Below are 20,620 nucleotides of genomic sequence, written 5' to 3' on the forward strand. Positions count from 1 at the left end.
AAAATAATTTTCGGAGCCAAGAATTTTCTTTTCTTTCAAGGTCACAGCACGTGCTGGGATGCGCTCTCAGCACATATGTAATTCTAATTGCACGCAAATATGCGGCCGCTCGACTTCAAGGCCCGGACGCTGAGTGGCACTGACTTGCGTGCAATCGGTATCAAGGAGTTAAAGTTAAACTCCAGAGACAAAACATTTAATTTCAAATCTGTTCCTCAATGGGTACAATGGGTACAAAGTATATAAATCCACTTTCTGTGGACCAAAATGCCTTTACAAGCCCATATATCACCTTGTCAGGCTCCATGCACACTAGTGTTTTTTTTTTAGCTCCTAGAAGCTATTTTTTTTTTAGAAGCTAAATAGTGTTATCCTGTGTGTCCATGCACACTACTTTAGGTTATTAGCATTTTGTGAGCTTCAGCATCTAGGAGATGAAAAAAAGTTGTTTTTAGAGTGTTTTTCTAGCAGAAAAAAACGCTAAACGCTCCTAAACGTTGCAAAGCTACTTAAACGCTCCTAATGACTTTTTCTAGATTTTTTCTACATGTACTGTAAAAATGCTAATAAAGCACTAAAACTCCTAAACACTTCTGAACGCTACTAAAACTCTACTAAAAAACGCTATTACTAGCGTTTTTTATCAGGCTTTTTTCTAGCAGTCACCGGGTCACAGCCGATCTTTTTTGGCTGTGTCCCGGCGATTAGCGGCAATCACTGACAGAGAGCAGGGCTGCAGTAGCTCTGCTCTCTGTCAGTTCCCTGACAGCTCCTGACAGGCTGATCAGGAGAGAAGAGTTTATCTCTCCCGATCAGCGGTGTCCCGTGCAGTACACACCCCGCCCCCTAGTAAAACACTCCCCTCACACAGTTAACCCTTTCACTGAATAATAAAGTTAACCCCTTCCTCCCCAGTGCCATTAGTACAGTGTCAGTGTTTTTTTTTTTGCACTGATCACTGTATTGGTGTCACTGGGGATGTCAGTGACCCCAAGTCAGTTCCCCCCCCCAGTGTCAAAATGTCCGCCGCTGTCCCGCAGTCCTGCCATAAGTCGCTGGTCGCCGCCATATGTCGCTGATTGCCGCCATAAGTCACTGATCGTCGCCATTATTAGTATAAAAAAAAATTAAAAATCACAGTATCTTTCCCGCCATTTGTAAACGCTATAACTTTCACGTAAACCAATTAATTTACGAATTGGGTTTTTTGTAGCAAAGACATGTCGCAGAATGCATTTTGGCAGAAATTTATGACTAAATTTGATTTTTAAATTTTTTTTTACTGGACATGTTTTATAGCAAATAGTCCAAAATATTGTTTTTTTTCCTCAAAATTGTCAGCCTTTTTTTTTATAGCGCAAAAAATAAAAAACGCACAGGCGATCAAATACCACCGAAAGAAAGCTCAATTTGTGGGGAAAAAAGGATGTAAATGTCATTTATGTACCATATTGCATGACCGCGCAATTGTCCGTTAAACTAGCGCAGCGCTGTATAGCAAATAAATGGCTTAAATTGCAGTATCTATACCATAGTTTGTAGACCCTATAACTGTCACACAAAGCAATCAATATACACTTATTGGGATTTTTTTTACCAAGAACATGGAGCAGAATACATTTTGGTCTAAATTTATAACCAACTTTGAGTTTACTATATATTTTTTATAGCTGAAAGGTAAAAATATTGTTTTTCTTCAAAATTTTTGGTCTTTTTTTGTTTATAGCGTGAAAAATAAAAAGCGCACAGGTGATCAAATACCACCGAAAGAAAGCTCTATTTGTGTGAAAAAAAGGACATAAATTTCGTTTGGGTGCAGCATTGCATGACCGCGCAATTATCCGTTGAATTAGTGCAGCGCCAAGTAGCAAAAAGAGGCGTGGTCATTAAGGGGGGTAAATCCTCAGGAGGGCGAGGGGTTAAAGTGGTGATGACATTATCACTGTGTTGTGCATAGCCTATACTGAGAGCACAGATCTGGGAGGAACCCAACAGACCTCATCCACTACAAGCTACCTGTAGAAAACTAGCGGGGGGGCGGAGACAAGACCAGTCACCCTGCACAAGGAGAGAGACAGCAGCAGTGAGTTGCCTTTATTACAGAAGTCTCCTGCACAGAGGCAACATTTTACACTGGATTACAGCACAGATCTGGAAGAAATACACAAAACCCACCAACATTGAAGGAACAATACATGTGTCTCGTGTATTTAGACATTATTTACTTGTCCCAGACTTTGGCTTTAGGTCACTTTTATCTTTAGTTTGTAGATAAGACTTGTGTTTAACCTCCTTGGCGGTATTCCCGAGTGTAGCTCGGGGTAACATTTCAGTACCAAAAGCGGTAACCCCCCCCGAGCTACACTCGGGAATACCATGTGGCACTGCTCCGGCATGTGTTCTTCACTTACCTTACCCTGCGCTCCCACGATGTGTCCCCTGCAGCGTCCCCGGCCATCTCCTCCGGCCGATGCCGGCATCCGGCTTCTGTGTCCTGTCCCTGTGACGTCGGGACGTACGGGCGGCGGCGGCGGCGGGAAATTTAAAAATTTTAAAAAATGTCATTTTTTTTTTTTTTCATTTTACACAGTAAAACATTGCTGTTTCAACCTATTTCACATACATATTGTCCCTAATGCTTTGTCCTGCGCCCTGCCTGCATTTTGTCTGTTCTTTCTGCCTGGAGACTGAGAAATGTCCATGGCGTCCAAAAAGTGTCCCTTTAGGTCAAAAGCGGTTTTAGATCAGCTAGAGAACAGCGATAGTAAATCAGAACCACTTACAGAATTGAGTGATAATGATTCGTGGGGGAAATTCATCATCAGACACTGAAAACGATTTTGCGACTGAGCTCAGCAATGTGCGAACTTGGCGCTATATTTCACATTTCAGTGTTTTTGGTTTGATTATATTATTGAATTAAATTTTTTATTATTTTTATATTATTTTTATGATTATTTATTAAATTATAATTTATGATTTTGTGTTTCAAATTTTATCATACCCGGGATGTTTACTAGACTCTTGTTCGGACAGATTTCAGTGAGTTTTTCCTAAAAATTACAGCCTACAATAAAAAAAATACATATTTCCATGCAAAAAAATGGTACTGCTTTCAGCACCAAAAATCTGAAATAATCAGACCGCCAGGGAGGTTAAGGTTTGTAAAGCAATTTCAATAAAGAATTCAAAATTTAAAATAGTGAACTTGTGAGCCATAGTAATAGCCCTGTCTACCACTGGACATTAGTATTACCCTTTTCAGTGCACCCAGGGCCCATGCTAGACTACTTTGTGCCCTAGGCAAGACCAGCTATTTGCGCCCCCCCCCCTCCCCCCCAAAAAAAAAATATTTTTTAAAACAGTAGAAAATATTAAATCAACAAAACATGAAACTGCTAAATTTCTTTGAATTTACAAAAATATGTACCATAAGATGCCACCAGCACCAATATTAAAGACAAAATCAGTGTTACGGATGGACTGTATGTGTGCCTGGCAGTGGCAGTGAGTGGAGAATGATGGATCCACACTCTGACAGATCCCAGGCTGGAATTCCCCAGGCAATGCGGGGAGATAAAACGATTTGACAGCCGGCAGCTGAACTGAGCGATCACACACAGTGACAGATCCGACACAACACACAGCCACTAACACTGACACAGATCAGCAGGCCCAGCAGGCACTAGAAGAGCAGGCTGTGGGATTATGATGATGTCATCACTCACTGACACATTGCACATGTGATGGATGGCCAGACGGCCGGTTGGGTCACACTCACACAGACACAAGACATCAGAATCAGACATTACCTTCTTCCGCAGGTGCAGCTCCGCCTAGACTGATGAATTGGAAGAGAAGAGCTGGAACTCCACAATGATCAGCAGCTGCCAGCCGGCTTGCAGTAAGGGACTGAGTCTGAGAGGCACACTGAAAGGAGTGACAGCTCAGGTGCTACACTGACCCCGGCATCCTCCTCTGTCCTTTCTTCCTCCCCTCTTCCATACCTCCTCTCAGCTGAAGGATCATTCATGATGTGGCAGTATCCCATGCAGAGAGAGTGCCAGCCTGTGCTGCCCCTTGGTGCCCCTAGGTGACAGTGCACCCTAGATGGTTGCTTAGTTTGCATAGTGAAAGCCCCGGCCCTGAGTGCACCTCTCTCAAACCAGCTTTACTTTGTTACTAGCTGTTTGACTCACTTTGCATCAGGACCAAGTTCAACTATCAGATTCTTGTCCAGTGAGAGTGCCTCAATGTTTAAAGGGAGCTCGCCCATATGCAAGGTGGATTGCCAATCATGGCGTCCAGCATCACCACGACGATGATTCACCATAACAAAGCTGATGCCCGACGAGCACTTGCCGCAATCTAACATTTGCCAGTCAGATGTAAACAAATGGACAGAGCTAGCGGTGATGTCTGTGCTAGCGCCATCCAATTGTGCTGTGATTGGCCAAAGCATTGCACCTGACCGGTGCATTGCTTTGGCCAATCATGGCTCTCACAATGCACTGTAAGAGCTCAGTGCATTGTGGGGTGCTTAGCAGCGACCAGCCTGCCGGACGCCCTTACTGTTTGTGTTCAGCGAACACATAAAGAGCTGATGTTCATGTCGAACTTACGTTCGACTTGAACTTCAAGCCCATCCCTATTCATCCCATCATTTACAGGCCAGGAATCCCCCACCATGTATACAAAGAAGCGGGGATTCCTTGATCTCACTGACTAAACTTAGCCACATGCACATATTTGGCCATTGACATTGATCAAATTTGGTCATATTTGGCCAATTATGTCACCTGGGAGACCTAACCTCTTTGGTACTATGTACCCAGGGGCGGACTGACCATTTGGAAACTCGGGCACCGCCCGAGGGCCCGGGGTCAGTAGGGGGCCCCATGAGATGCCCCTGGTACCTTTTTCATAGGATTTTTTGAGTTTGGGCAAGGACATAGGGGCCCCATGATCCCCTATTGCCCGGGGGCCCCATGAGTTGTCAGTCCGCCCCTGTATGTACCCCTTACTATTCACATGGGGGTGGTATTTGAGTTACCTCTTATAGTTAGAGGTGTCTCACAGGGTCTGTGTTGTGGAGAAGAGGCATTTTTCCACATCAACATAGGGGCAGGGTGTTTTGAGGGCTCCCAAGAAAAAAATAAATACATATTTTTACCTCTAAAAAGGGTGCTTTTTTTTTTTTAAGGTGAACTTATCCTTTAACCTCCCTGGCGGTATTCCCGAGTGTAGCTCGGGGTAACATTTCAGTACCAAAAGCGGTAACCCCGAGCTACACTCGGGCTTACCCTGAGGCACTGCTCCGGCATGTGTTCTTCACTTACCTTACCCTGCGCTCCCACGATGTGTCCCCTGCAGCGTCCCCGGCCATCTCCTCCGGCCGATGCCGGCATCCGGCTTCTGTGTCCTGTCCCTGTGACGTCGGGACGTACGGGCGCCGCCGCCGGCGGGAAATTTAAAAATTTTAAAAAATGTCATTTTTTTTTTTTTACATTTTACACAGTAAAACATTGCTGTCTCAACCTATTTCACATACATATTGTCCCGAGTGCTTTGTCCTGTCCCCTGCCTGCATTTTGTCTGTTCTTTCTGTCTGGAAACTGAGAAATGTCCATGGCGTCCAAAAAGTGTCCCTTTAGGTCAAAAGCGGTTTAGATCAGCTAGAGAACAGCGATAGTAAATCAGAACCACTTACAGAATTGAGTGATAATGATTCGTGGGGGAAATTCGTCATCAGAAACTGAAAACGATTTTGTGACTGAGCTCAGCAATGTGCGAACTTGGCGCTCTATTTCACATTTCAGTGTTTTTGGTTTGATTACATTATTGAATTACATTTTTTATTATTTTTATATTATTTTTATGATTATTTATTAAATTATAATTTATGATTTTGTGTTTCAAATTTTATCATATCCGGGATGTTTACTAGACTCTTGTTCGGACAGATTTCAGTGTGTTTTTCCTAAAAATTACAGCCTACAATAAAAAAAATACATATTTCCATGCAAAAAAATGGTACCGCTTTCAGCACCAAAAATCTGAAATAATCATACCGCCAGGGAGGTTAATAGATATTAGCAGCTGACAAGAGCAGACCTGCCATAAAGACGGTATATACCGAATCCCACGCGGAGTAATAATCACTATTATAGTGGATGCAATTATTTTTATTAAGATCACATGGATCATAGAAAGGTAGACATTTAGATCATGGTGAACACATTGTCAATCATGAAAATAAAATAAAAAAAATAAAAGCAAAAAACAAAAAAAAGTTCCACTTAGTTTCACTTAGCTGCATGTTTGGCAAAAGAGCCAAACTTGAGTGGGCAAAGACTGCTTCTGTATTGATTATAGGAAGTTCATATATTGAATCCAGATATACAGGTGAAACTCGAAAAATTAGAATATGGTGCAAAAGTTCATTTATTTCAGTGCAGCAACTTAAAAGGTGAAACTAATATATGAGACTCATTACATGCAAAGCAAGATAGTTCAAGCCGTGATTTGTCATCATTGTGATGATTATGGCTTACAGCTCATGAAAACCCCAAATCCACAATCTCAGAAAATGAGAATATTCCATGCAATCAATAAAACACGGATTGTACATAGAACAATATCTGATGGTTCCTGAAGAAATCTTCTTTTCAGTGATGCCCGGTCCTCTTCAAAACTCAACTTCTGGCATTGTATGGGGTTAATAGATTTGGGTCTAACACTGAAGTACATGGAAGAAAGTCCAGATGGGCATGCACCCCTTTTTGTCCTCTCCACCATTGACCATTCAAAGAAAGTCACGTTCTGTGAATGAGTGAGGGGGTTCTGTGAACTGGGAAGGGGGGAGGGGGGTAGCAGCTATCTAACATGTTCTTATAGTATTTGACTGATTATAAATGATACATAAAACTTGTTCCTGGATGTTTGCTATACATCTATCAAAAAACCCTGGAGATCTTATGATCACTTTTAAATATTTTACTTTTTTATGGTAGTAGTGATCTGGTTGCTGATTCAACTGTCTTTTTTATGTAACATTATGTATAGGGATGTACAGTATTTAATTCACATTTAAAATTGTATTTGCCTTGTGCTTCCCTGTTTAGACGCAAGTGTGTGTGTTAACAATTTAGGACAGCCTGGACATAATGTATGTAAAATACATGCTCTTCTGAATTAGGCCTGAATTTTTACCACTTTGAGTTATTTCTTCATGTGGTTTGGGCATTTTATACTTTTGTTCCAAGGAAACCCCTACTGGAACCCTTCCAAGCACTTCAATTGGTAGGCACTATGGAGGCAGATGGAAAACAAACAGGAGGTATTATATATTCCAGCTGGCTTAGGGCGTCTTCCTAGAAGAACCTCGGAAGCCTATTGTGGAAACACAGTGAAGCTAATTTTATAAGAAAAATGCCTGAATCGCCGATACAAAATAGAAAACAAGTGTGCAAATTCAGTATGAAGCATCAATACGACAGTACAGCTACACAAGAAAAGAATTCCTGACAACCACCCTACAAAAATTCCAAAACAAAACAACCAAAATATAACTAAAATGTTTTTTTTTTTCAAGAACAAAATACAAAAAGTAAAAAGCTGTACACTTAATAGGCCCAAACACATACAGTAGTTGATCCCTGTACAGGTAATATTTATCAAAAGGAGCTGGTGGGGCTGCTATTCATATGATCCTATTGCTTTGTGCTGCATGGGTGAAGTACAGTTTTACTTTAATAGGCAAATTAAAAAAAAACATTGATGATTCTGAATTTACACATTTGTTTAACCTCTTGAGCTCCAGAGGATTTACCCCCCTTAATGACCACGCCTCTTTTTGCTACTCGGCGCTGCACTAATTCAACTAATAATTGCGCGGTCATGCAATGCTGCACCCAAACCAAATTTACGTCCTTTTTTTCACACAAATAGAGCTTTCTTTTGGTGGTATTTGATCATCTGTGCGCTTTTTATTTTTCATGCTATAAACAAAAAAAGGCCAAAAATTTTGAAGAAAAACAATATTTTTTTATTTTTTTTTTAAAAAATATATAGTAAACTCAAAGTTGGTTATAAATTTAGGCCAAAATGTATTCTGCTCCATGATTTTGGTAAAAAAAAATCCCAATAAGTGTATATTGATTGCTTTGTGTGAAAGTTATAGCGTCTACAAACTATGGTATAAATACTGCAATTTACGCCATTTTTCTGCTATACAGCGCTGTGCTAGTTTAACGGACAGTTGCGCGGTCATGCAATACATACATAAATGAAATTTACATCCTTTTTTTCCCCACAAATTGAGCTTTCTTTCGGTGGTATTTGATCGCCTGTGCGGTTTTTATTTTTTGCGCTATGAAAAAAAAGTCTGACAATTTTGAGGAAAAAAAAACAATATTTTGGACTTTTTGCTATAAAACATGTCCAGTAAAAAAAAACTTTAAAAATCAAATTTAGTCATAAATTTCTGCCAAAATGCATTCTGCGACATGTCTTTGCTAAAAAAAAATCCCAATACGTGTAAATTAATTGGTTTACGTGAAAGTTATAGCGTTTACAAATGGCGTTAAAGATACTGTGATTTTTAGTTTTTTTTTTATACTAATAATGGCGGAGATCAGCGAATTATGGAGGCGATCAGCGACTTATGGTGGGACTGCGGGACTGCGGCGGACATTCTGACATTGGGGGGTACTGACTTGGGGTCACTGACATCCCCAAAAACACTAATACAGTGATCAGTGCAAAAAAAAAAACACTGACACTGTACTAATGGCACTGGGGAGGAAGGGGTTAACTTTATTTTGCAGGGAAAGGGTTATCTGTGTGAGGGGAGTGTTTTACTAGGGGGCGGGGTGTGTGCTGCACTGGACACCGCTGATCGGGAGAGAGAAACTCTTCTGTCTCGATCAGCTTGTCCTCGAGCTGTCAGGGAAGTGACAGAAAGCACAGCTACTGCAGCTGTGCTCTCTGTCAGTGATTGCCGCCGATCGCCGGGAAACAGCCGGTAAGGACCGGCTGTGACCCGGCGACTGACATCCACGGCGGTGATCAGCGGGACAGATAGGGCGGCGGCGCGCCTCGCTCGCCCCCTATCTGTTTACAAAACACACGTTTTAAAACGTGGTTTTGCCTGCCCGTGCCGCCCTGCTGCCATATTTCTACAGTGGCAGGGCGGCAAGTGGTTAAATGAGGGTAAATCATACAGGCCCTTATATTATCACTATTACCTAGAACTTTATTCTAAATCCACATGGACACAAGGTACTTTGCCAAGGTGGTCCTTGGCAAGGCACACTCTCCAATAAAATTGAAATAAGACACAAACACATATAGTTCAGTGTGCGTAATTTTAAGTAATGTAGAACTGAAATACATATATTTGTTGTGCTTACCTAGGAAGACATCTTTGAGTTTTTGAATTTATCAACACAATACCTGGGAAAGGAATTCCACATTTCCCTGTTCTTATAGAAAAGAACCTCCGTAACCTCCCTAGCGGTCTGATTATGTCATTATTTCTGTGCTCAAAGCAGTACATTTTTTTTGCATGGAAATATGTTGTTTTTTTTATTGTAGGCTGTAATTTTTAGGAATAACTCACTGAAATCTGTCCGAACAAGAGTCTAGTAAACATCCCGGGGAGGATAAAACTTGAAACACGAAATCATAAATTATAATTTAATAAGTAATCATAAAAAATAATAATATAATAATAAATGTAATTCAATAATATAATCAAACCAAAAACACTGAAATGTGAAATATAGCGCCAAGTTCGCACATCGCTGAGCAAAGTCGCAGAATCGTTTTCAGTGTCTGATGATGAATTTCCCCCACGAATCATTATCACTCAATTCTGCAAGTGGTTCTGATTTACTATCGCTGTTCTCTAGCCGGTCTAAAACCGATTTTGACGTAAAGGGACGCTTTTTGGACGCCATGGACTTTTCTATGTTTCCAGGCAGAAAGAACATTCAAAATGCAGGCAGGGCGCCGGACAAAGCACTCGGGACAAAATGTATGTGAAATGGTTTGATACAGGAATGTTATACTATGTGATTTTAGTGTATTTAGTGAATGTCACTTTTTGACATTTTTAAATTTCCCGCCGTTCCGTCCCCCATATGTCCCGACGTCGCAGGGAACGGAACCCAGATGACAGATGCCGGCATCGGCCGCCCATATGTCCCGACGTCGCAGGGAACGGAACCCAGATGACAGATGCCGGCATCGGCCGGAGGACATTGCTGAGGACGCTGCTGGAGGGACATCGCAGGAGCGAAGGACAAGGTAAGCGCAGAAGGGATCTCAGAGCAATGCTGCAGGGTATTCCCGAGTGTAGCTCCGGGTTACCACTTGTGGTGCTAAAACTTTACCCCGAGCTACACTCGGGAATACCGCCAGGGAGGTTAACCATCTGTAGTGCAACTACAAGAGCCGCTGAGTATTTTGCTGGAGCACAACCCCTGCTGACACCACTATAATACCTTGGCCACGTGTCCCCCTTACCTATAACACACAATAACCATGCAGCGTTTGATGAACAGCAAATTCATCTGTATTAGAGTCAAATTAGCAAATTAACCAAACAGGAGAAATATACAACAGAGTACAGCACAATACCACTTTAAATAGTCCCAATAGTCCAGTAGAGCTCTGCTACCAAAAAGAATTTTCCCCAAAGGAGTAGAGAAGGAGAGATTAACAATGTTAAGCTAACTTGCTTGTGGGCTCTCAGTAACCAGAACCAGAACCAGAGCCAGTGTTTAACCCTCTCAAGGTTTCGCCAAGTGAAAAGTCCCATCACACAATGTGGGAAAGACTCTTCTGCTGGCTTTGGCGGAGCTCTTTATGTGGGTGCACAGTGGAGGTGTAATCCCTTTTTTTATGAGAAAATACACTTCCCTAAAGATGATGACATAGCAAGCAGAGTTCCCCTTTAATAAAGGCAAGAAGCTGGGAGTTTACATTGAATGTGTCAGAAAGGGTATGGTGGTTATTCAGACTGAGGAGGAGTAGGAGCAGACTTTCGCAGAAGTCCCTTTAAGTGCGAGACTTGGCTGGTGGAACTTGTTGCTTCTTTGTGTAGAAAAGCCTGAGGCCTGAAGTAATATGTTTTTTACAATTCCTGTCAATCAGGGAAATAGAACTATTAAGGCTCATATACTGTGCGCAATATATGGGCTACTGGTGTAGATAGGTTATTGCACTGATCCACCTGCATGCAGGATCGACTATCCTGCCTTTCAGCATGAGCAGCAATCTGGAAATTCCCTTCTCCGTCCTCCAACTCAGTCTGATCCAGCCTGAGGCCTACCGTATTGGCACTCTCTTCTCACACATACCCTGCCCCTCTCTCTCTCTCTCTCTCTCTCTCTCTCTCAGTCTTCTCCTCTTCTCCCATGTTTTCCTCTTTTATATGCTCTTGCCCCTTTTCTCACTCACTTGGGATTTGCAGTTCTATGTCTGCTAAACAGAATAAAGAAAACCCGTTTGAAGCATACAAGTTGTCAGGAATGGACTTGCCAATAATGGCGGGACTCACCTGCCTTGTGGGCTGCAGTACCAGGGCTGGCCAGCGGGTGCTCTCAGCAATCAGAGACTCACCCCTGCAGTCAGCCAAACACCTGAAGCTGATTGCAGGGGTTGTATTTAGGCAATGGCCAGACTCACAGTCAGGGCCTTGGTGTGTGTTTTTCCATGGGCCCCTGTATCTTGTATCCTGTGTTCCTGTTCCTGTTTCTGCCTGACTTGTTGCCGACCCTGCCTGATCCTGACCTCTGCTGACTTCTCCTGTTGGCTCCCTGGCTTGTGACCCTGACCATTCTCTGCCTGACCCTCTGCACCGCGCTGCCCGTGAGTTACTGAACCCAGCTTGTGACCCCGACCACTCTCCCGCCTGTTCCTGGTACTCCGTTTGCCCGTTTGCTACTGACGCGGCCTGCCTGATGACTCTTGCATTGTATGTATTGTTAGTCTTAATAAATCATATTGTTTATACCATATCTGAAGCCTGCGTTTCCCTGTGTCAGTCCACACACCTCTGGTCATACCCCGAGCCCTGACACAAGCACTGCCATCTTGTGGCCATTTAACAATTTGCAATCAGTAACAATGCAGTGTGTTACACATCTAATCTCAAATTATGGTTACACGTCTTCAGAGACCTTAAACAAAACAGTTTATCATTATTACAGTCATGTTTGATAAATTTGTTTTGCCGTGTGCTGATGGTCTGTGATGTGGTGAACACCGTCAGGTTGTAGGTCATTATGTCAGAAGGTTAACATCGTTGGGTGGAGGTTCAACATGATAGATGGGGATTTACATCATTGGACAGTGTGATTGATGTTGGATTTACATAAGAGGATATTGTTTATTCTCTTTTTCCAATAAAACACTTTTTTTTACAGTGTGGGTGTTTTTATTTATTTTTTTACATATTTGTGAAAGAGTAACAAATGGTACAAGTAGTATCCCATACTCATTCATCTGAGGGTGGTAGTGGATACTTGGGGGCCCCCTTATTCTAGAGAGGACTTCCAGATTCCATTAACTCCCCCCATGAACTCTCTTCATCCCTTTTAGGGGACAGGATGTAGGGATGAGGTCTCTGTCCACTCAACATTGGACCTTTTTAATGTTGTCCCTCCTTTCCTGCCCACCCAGGCTACATGTCTTATTATGGGTCCCTTATTATTTTTTGGGGGGGACTCCAAACCATTTTTGTTTTTTTTCCTAAAGGGAGAGTATGCTTTTATGTGAACAATGTGTACTGTCCCCATACTGTGGGAACCTCTGAAAATGAATTAAAGATCCTTATCCAGACATGCAGCCTATGTGACCAGGAAAGGGGAAGGTGGGCAGCAAGTGTATTGTTGGATAAGGGTCTGGTATGAATTTTAAAGGAACCCGGCACCATTTTTTAAACGGACAGTACACATTAAAATAAATAGCTTGGTTCACCCCAATATTTATACCAGGCCCTTATCCAGGCATGCAGCCTGGGTGGCTAGGGAAGAGGGGGCAGGGATCTGTAATTTAGTGGCATTTCCAACCTCATGTCAAATCACTTACAAACACATGCAGGCTCCACCTTCGCAACATCGCCAAAATACGCACCTCCCTTACCCCAGACACCACTAAACTACTAGTACACTCCCTGATTATCTCACGCCTCGACTACTGCAACTCCCTCCTCACCGGCCTACCCCAGTACAGGCTCTTCCCGCTTCAGACCATCCTGAACTCAGCGGCTAGACTCATCCAGCTCACCAGCCGCTCCACCTCTGCCACCCCCCTCTGCCTCTTCCTCCACTGGCTCCCTATCGCCCAACGCATCAAATTCAAACTACTCACTCTGACCTACAAAGCCATTCACAACACTGCCCCTAACTACCTCACCAACCTGATTCCCAAGTATCACCCTACCCGTACCCTTCGCTCTTCACAGGACCTCCTTCTATCTTGCCCCCTGGTCTCCTCCTCCCACGCACGACTGCAAGACTTCTCAGGTCCTCCCTCATCCTCTGGAACTCACTACCCCAATCCATCAGACTGTCACCCTCCCTCCTCACCTTCAGGCACTCCCTGAAAACCCACCTCTTCAGGGAAGCCTACCCCACCCTCACCTAACTACCGTTCTCCTTCCTACCACTCCATCCCCCACAGCCACTTCCTCCTGTACCACTACCCCCTCCCTCCTAGATTGTAAGCTCGAAAGAGTAGGGCCCTCTAACCCCTCGTGTGCTGTTTGTAGTTGCTGTACTGTTTCATGTATTGTCCCCCCCCCCTCTATTGTACAGCGCTGAGCAAACCCTTTGGCGCTATATAAACTCGATGTAATAATAATAATAATTTGCTTTTAGGTATCACTTTTAAAGGATTAACCTACTGTTTGTAATGAAAAAACTATATAGAGTGGCGCTAATTAATTCACCAAGCAAAATACCATTAACCATCCAGTGTACTAATGTGTTATCATGTACTATATATTACATCTAAATGTACATAAATAAAAATGAAAAATAAAGAGATCAAATAAAAATAATATTCATCCATATGAAAATGTTCTTTTACACAAAATATATAGGGGTTGATTTAGTAAAGGCAAATAGGCTGTGCAGTTGCACTCTGCAAGTCCAGTTGCTCCAGAGCTTAGTAAATGAGGTAAAGCTTTGCTTTGCAAAGAATACCCAATCACGTGCAAGGAAAATATAAGAAGTAGAATTTTTGCTTGTACATGATTAGAAGAGAGTAGGTCTTCTGCTCATTTACTAAGCTTTGGAGCAAATGCTCTTGTAAAGTGCACAGTCTATATGCCTTTAGTAAATCAACCCCATAGTGCCAAGTGTTTCTACTTCCCACCACAGTTTTCCCCCCAGCAGATGTACTCTCTCCTGGTGAATTTGACCAGCAAATATATGATAGGTCAAAAAGGCATTTGTCCCCTTTAAATGGGATCCTCATACATTCCTCTGCTGTATCAAAACACTTAAAACTGGATGCCGCTCAATTAGAAACTGGCTCCTCCCTTCTCCTCCACTTATGGTATACAAGTCTCTAGTGCTTGAATTCTTCAGCCAACCTCATACAGACAAAAAACACTAGATAGTGTTTTACCTTTTTAAATATATTTATTCTAAAAACCCCTTAAGATTTATACTCAAATTAAAAGGTGCTTTACACTAGAGTAAATCATCCTATACAGCAATAAGAATCTTCAGAGGAAAACATAACATGTAATTACATAGGAAGATCTTGTTTTGCACTCTGTGCGTGTTGTGTCATCCAAGCCTTGCCCCTATTTGGATTTCCATGTCAGGGTGTGAGATGGGGAAACAGCTCTCATTGTTTGAACACTGTTTGTGTGGAAGTAAATTAATGTTTTGACTGACATTCTGTGGTTTAGCCACAAGATGTCACTGTTTTTCTAACACAGCCTCAGACTGCAAAGATATTTGTATATTCATGAAGAGGTGGGGTTTTGCACACAGAGTTGGAGAGAACAGGAAGGAGAGGGAGAAGCCATGTTTTGGAGCATGGTGAATAATGTGCCGTGTGAGCTGAGAATCCGATGACATCCAGGTGTGAAAGCGTCCCTCAGTAACCAGAGATTGCTGCCTGGAATGCTAATGAGATTGCTGCCAGGAACCTGATGAGATTGCTGCCAGGAATGCTGATGAGATTGCTGCCAGGAACCTGATGAGATTGCTGCCAGGAATGCTAATGAGATTGCTGCCAGGAACCTGATGAGATTGCTGCCAGGAATGCTGATGAGATTGCTGCCAGGAATCTGATGAGATTGCTGCCAGGAATGCTGATGAGATTGCTGCCTGGAAGGCTGATGAGAACAGAGGAACTAAGCAACATATACGGCAAGACCGCATGCTTGTTGGAGAGACATTTGTTCTGTTCAGAGTCACCAGTGGATGCAAAGCAGACCCGGGTCGGTAAGATCGTGAACGCACCTCATTTCAGTGTTGGCGCCTTGAGACTGAGTCCAGGCCTATAGTTAGTTAGTTAGGGTCCCTGTTTGTGTCAGGCCACAAGTGTTGTTACTGATCAATGGAAGGACTCCACAACTTAAAGTGACATTTCACATTGGAGAGCTGATAAAATCCCACAAACTCAAGCCAGACTGGCGTTTTGCTCAGAAGGAATACTCAGGCACGTGCTACAGGACCAGTTATGGGAGAGGGAATACTGTAGATTTGTGTAAGATTGTAAGCTGTTGTGCTGCACCGCAGGCTAGCCCATACCGTACCCCCATACACTGATTCCTGCTCTGTAGGGTAATAACGGGTAAGGTGTGGCAGCTTAGTTGTGCCCCCCAGTAGGTAAATTACTTCACTTTCTACCTTCATCCATCAGGAGGCGCCCTGCTGTGCAGCACAAGGGTCTCAGCCTTTGGGCTGGGTGTATGTAAATTTATTGTATATTTCCAGCATTTGTAGTTGTGTTTATTTGCCACATCTAAGTAAAATTCTGTTGTGGTAAAAGCTGGTGTTGGGGTTGCTTTCCTCGTTCGTGACTTCACTGTATCCTGGGGAGCCCACCCCGGTACACGGCTTACAAGGGGGCCAGGCACAATAATGTACTTATAGTCTCCAGCACGATGATGCCATTCTACTGGAAACGGTGGAGCGGCGCCTTGGTGCTGGAAGTTCTGGAAGGCCATGAAGGAGTCCTTGTGGCTGGGTGATTGGGAGCTACAAAATGCACTAATATGCATGGCAGAGAGGCATAGACCACATACAATAACCCATTATTACAATGTGCAATATCACAGCAGCCTTCAATTCAATATCCCCAAAATATGTAACACAATATAGCAATAAAAAAGGCGCTGCAAACATAAAATCTGCTTTATATAAAATAAGCACCACTTTAAAAACCAAAGTGACCATGTGTATGACAAATAAAGATTAGTCCCTCCTGCCACAGTTCTAAATAATCTTGAAAGTTACATTTTTCCACCGTGAATAAAAAGTTCCCAAGTGCTAAAGTAAAGGCTAGTCCATCCTGCAGCAGTTTAAATAAACATCTCGAGAAAGTTCAATCTCTCCACCGTGAATAGAAAGTTCTCTCCCCAGCACTAGAACTCACCAGACAACAATGCCTCTCTTTTTACAGATTGGCATATAACGAGTATACAGATGAATTCCATCTAATATGGCCTCCGGTCCTGACTCTCCTCTCTTGTGGAACTCCCCATATGGTAAACATGAAAGAAAAGAGGGGCTCCAATAGTGTAAAACCTTTTACCTAAAAAACACTTTACACTTTATCTGTGTTAAAAACACACAAGAAACCAAAACAATCCAGCATTACTCAAGTAACTCAGTCTGGATTATCCCTTTGAGGACCAAGGGACGTATTTGTCCCATGTTTTTAATTGTATCATCTGATTAAGAACTTAAAACTCTTTTTTTTTTTTTGGTTTGAGTCAAAATATTAATTCTTATCAACAAACAACAAACGTATCTAGCTTTTTGCCAATTATTTCATGAAATGGCTTAGTTACAGCAACTGAAGTGTACGAACTTTAAAAACAAAAAAATTGATTCTTTTGGCGTTCCAAAATCTTACGGTCCTCAAAGGGTTAAGTATTGTTCCAGAAGGAACAACAAACCGCAGTCCTGCTCTTACCTTATATCTGCTGCGTCACTTAAAATACGCCACTTCAGGCACCACCGCTGACATTATATCTGGTTGCCACATGACCAGTGCCCCTAGCCTCCAAATTATTCAACTGTTACTAATCCCAGGACCCCGCATTTACTATCTAGACTCCCACAGTAAACAGAACATGGAAATGCAATTATTTTAGTAAATATAAACTGCTAAATACCTTTTCTCATCAGCAGTATATAGTAGTATTGTGACTTATATCAGTGTCCAGATGGGCACTGGTTAAAGCTTGCAGGAGGGGTTTTCATTCTGCTCTGATTGTCCTATGAGGCTGCATAACCCCTGACACCCTGTCTGGACAGTGTTGATTGGCCCTGTGCTGATCACATGCACCCCTCCCCCCAAAAAAAACCTCTCTAGCAACACACACCAAACTGAACATGTGCAGAGTGATTCCTAAAGCTCTGAACTATCAGCAGATGGATTGTGGACAATAGAAGGGGACAATCGGAGAAGATAGGATGCAACTTTTTTTTTATACAATGCAAAGGATTAACCACTTCCATAGTGAGTGTAACAAGCATGCCTTACTGCATACAGACTCATTTTACTGTTGTGGGTTTAGTAACACTTTCATTTTTTTCTTCTTTCTGTTTAAGATGAGGAACTGGAGCTCTCTGCCAGACATATCGAGAACTCCAGCCACTCATCCTGAACCCATCCTGGGGAGCCAAATCCCACCTCAATCTCCTTACAAAAATATTCTCTTTCAAGTCAATTTCCTGAACCCATCCTGGGGAGCCAAATCCCACCTCAATCTCCTTACAAAAATATTCTCTTTCAAGTCAATTTCCTGAACCCATCCTGGGGAGCCAAATCCCACCTCAATCTCCTTACAAAAATATTCTCTTTCAAGTCAATTTCCTGAACCCATCCTGGGGAGCCAAATCCCACCTCAATCTCCTTTCAAAAATATTCTCTTTCAAGTCAATTTCTTAAAGCATTACCTAAAGATCTGAATAATTTTTGAGAATCCTCCTTTTGAGGTACTGTCTGGGTAGGCTGAGTAGCTGTCAAGTAACCACCACTATGTGTTTTAAACCAAATAATGTGTAAAAATCATAAATATAATTACCCAACTCGGTGTGGCAGACATACAATACCCCAAAAATATTATTACAACGTGCAATATCGCTGAAGCCTTCAATTCAATATATCACCTTCATTAATATGACTGAAAATTACTTGGTCACACAATAATGTTCCCAAATTAATTTTATATAGTTTTTTTTGAGACAGCTAGAAATTGCTTTTGTCCGTATTTAAAGGGAAAAGAGGAGGGATACAATACAAGAGGTGCCACCATCCATGAAAACAAACAATAGAGAAGTCCTCTTGTTGGTGGGACTTTAACCACTTGCCCTCCTGAGGATTTACCCCCCTTAATGACCACGCCTCTTTTTGCTACTCGGCGCTGCACTAATTCAACTGATAATTGCGCGGTCATGCAATGCTGCACCCAAACGAAATGTACGTCCTTTTTTTCACACAAATAGAGCTTTCTTTCGGTGGTATTTGATCACCTGTGCGCTTTTTATTTTTCACGCTATAAACAAAAAAAGCCAAAAATTTGGAAGAAAAACGATATTTTTTACTTTCAGCTATAAAAAATATATAGTAAACTCAAAGTTGGTTATAAATTTAGGCCAAAATGTATTCTGCTCCATGTTTTTGGTAAAAAAAATCCCAATAAGTGTATATTGATTGCTTTGTGTGACAGTTATAGCGTCTACAAACTATGGTATAGATACTGCAATTGACACCATTTTTCTGCTATACAGCGCTGCGCTAGTTTAACGGACAATTGCGTGGTCATGCAATATGGTAAATAAATGAAATTTACATCCTTTTTTTTCCCCACAAATTGAGCTTTCATTTGGTGGTATTTGATCGCCTGTGCGGTTTTTATTTTTTGAGCTATAAAAAAAAAGGCTGACAATTTTCAGGAAAATAAACAATATTTTGGACTTTTTGCTATAAAACATGTCCAGTAAAAAAAAATTAAAAAATCTAATTTAGTCATAAATTTCTGTCAAAATGCATTCTGCAACATGTCTTTGCTAAAAAAAAAAAACCCAATACGTGTAGATTAATTGGTTTACGTGAAATTTGGTTTACAAATGGCGGGAAAGATACTGGGATTTTTAGTTTTTTTTTTACACTAATAATGGCGGAGATCAGCGACTTATGGCGGAGATCAGTGACTTATGGCGGCGATCGGCGACTTATGGCGGGGCTGCGGCAGACATTTTGACATTGGGGGGTACTGACTTGGGGTCACTGACATCCCCAGTGACACCAATACAATGATCAGTGCAAAAAAAAAACCACTGACACTGTACTAATGGCACTGGGGAGGAAGGGGTTAAGTTTATTATGTCAACCATACCAGTGGGGAACCCAATGTTGGTCTGCACATGATACTGATAAGGTGGTGCTGTATAAAATAGATGATAACACATGTAAATATAGGTAATAAAGATATACCAACAGAAGTAAAGCATCACTGAGCGTTTTTTAGTAATAAATCCACTTACTGGGGAAAAAAGGGGGCTGATAATGACTTAACTTCAAAAAACTCCAAAAATAATTTATCAAGAAAAGAGAGAGACCACTTCTGGATTGTTTGCCTATAATAAGTAGAAACAGTGGCAAAAATATTTAAAAAGGTTCAAAGATCAAATATCCAGCGAATGTAGTCCCTACTGTGCCTTTGAATATGTCACTGAAATTGTCCAGCAGAGTGTATAAGTCATATCAGATCCTGAATACGCCTGCCCAACTCATTCACCTTTCCAACCGCTCCATTTCCGCCACCCCCCTCTGCCAATCCCTCCACTGGCCTCCACTCAGTGTCCTCCACCCCCCTCTGCCAATCCCTCCACTGGCTTCCGATTGCGCAATGGATCAGATTCAAAATCCTAACACTGACGTACAAAGCCGTCCACCATACTTCCCCGAACTACATCACTGACCTAATATCCAAGTACCACCCAACATGCACACTCCGCTCCTCACAAGACCTCCTTCTCTCTAGTTCCCTGGTCTCCTCCTCCCATGCCCGCCTCCAGGACTTCTCCAGGGTGTCACCCATCCTCTGGAACTCCCTGCCCCAACCCATCAGATTATCACCTACTCTCCTCTCCTTTAGGCGCACCCTGAAAACCCATCTCTTCAGGGAAGCCTACCCCACCCCCTGCTAACTTGCCGATCTCCTCCACTCTTCCTACCACTCCATCCCCCACAGCTATCTCCTCCTGTGCCACCATCCCCTCCCTCCTAGATTGTAAGCTCCAAGGAGCAGGGCCCTCGATCCCCTCATGTTTTGCATTGTATTGGTATTGTTCTGTCACATGTTCTGTCCCCCTTTGTAATGTACAGCGCTGAGCGAACTATTGGCGCTTTA

This window comes from Staurois parvus, unplaced genomic scaffold (genome assembly GCF_062004578.1).
Source record: "Staurois parvus isolate SC_StPar_1 unplaced genomic scaffold, SC_StPar_1.0 ptg000554l, whole genome shotgun sequence".
Classification (NCBI taxonomy): Eukaryota; Metazoa; Chordata; class Amphibia; order Anura; family Ranidae; genus Staurois; species Staurois parvus.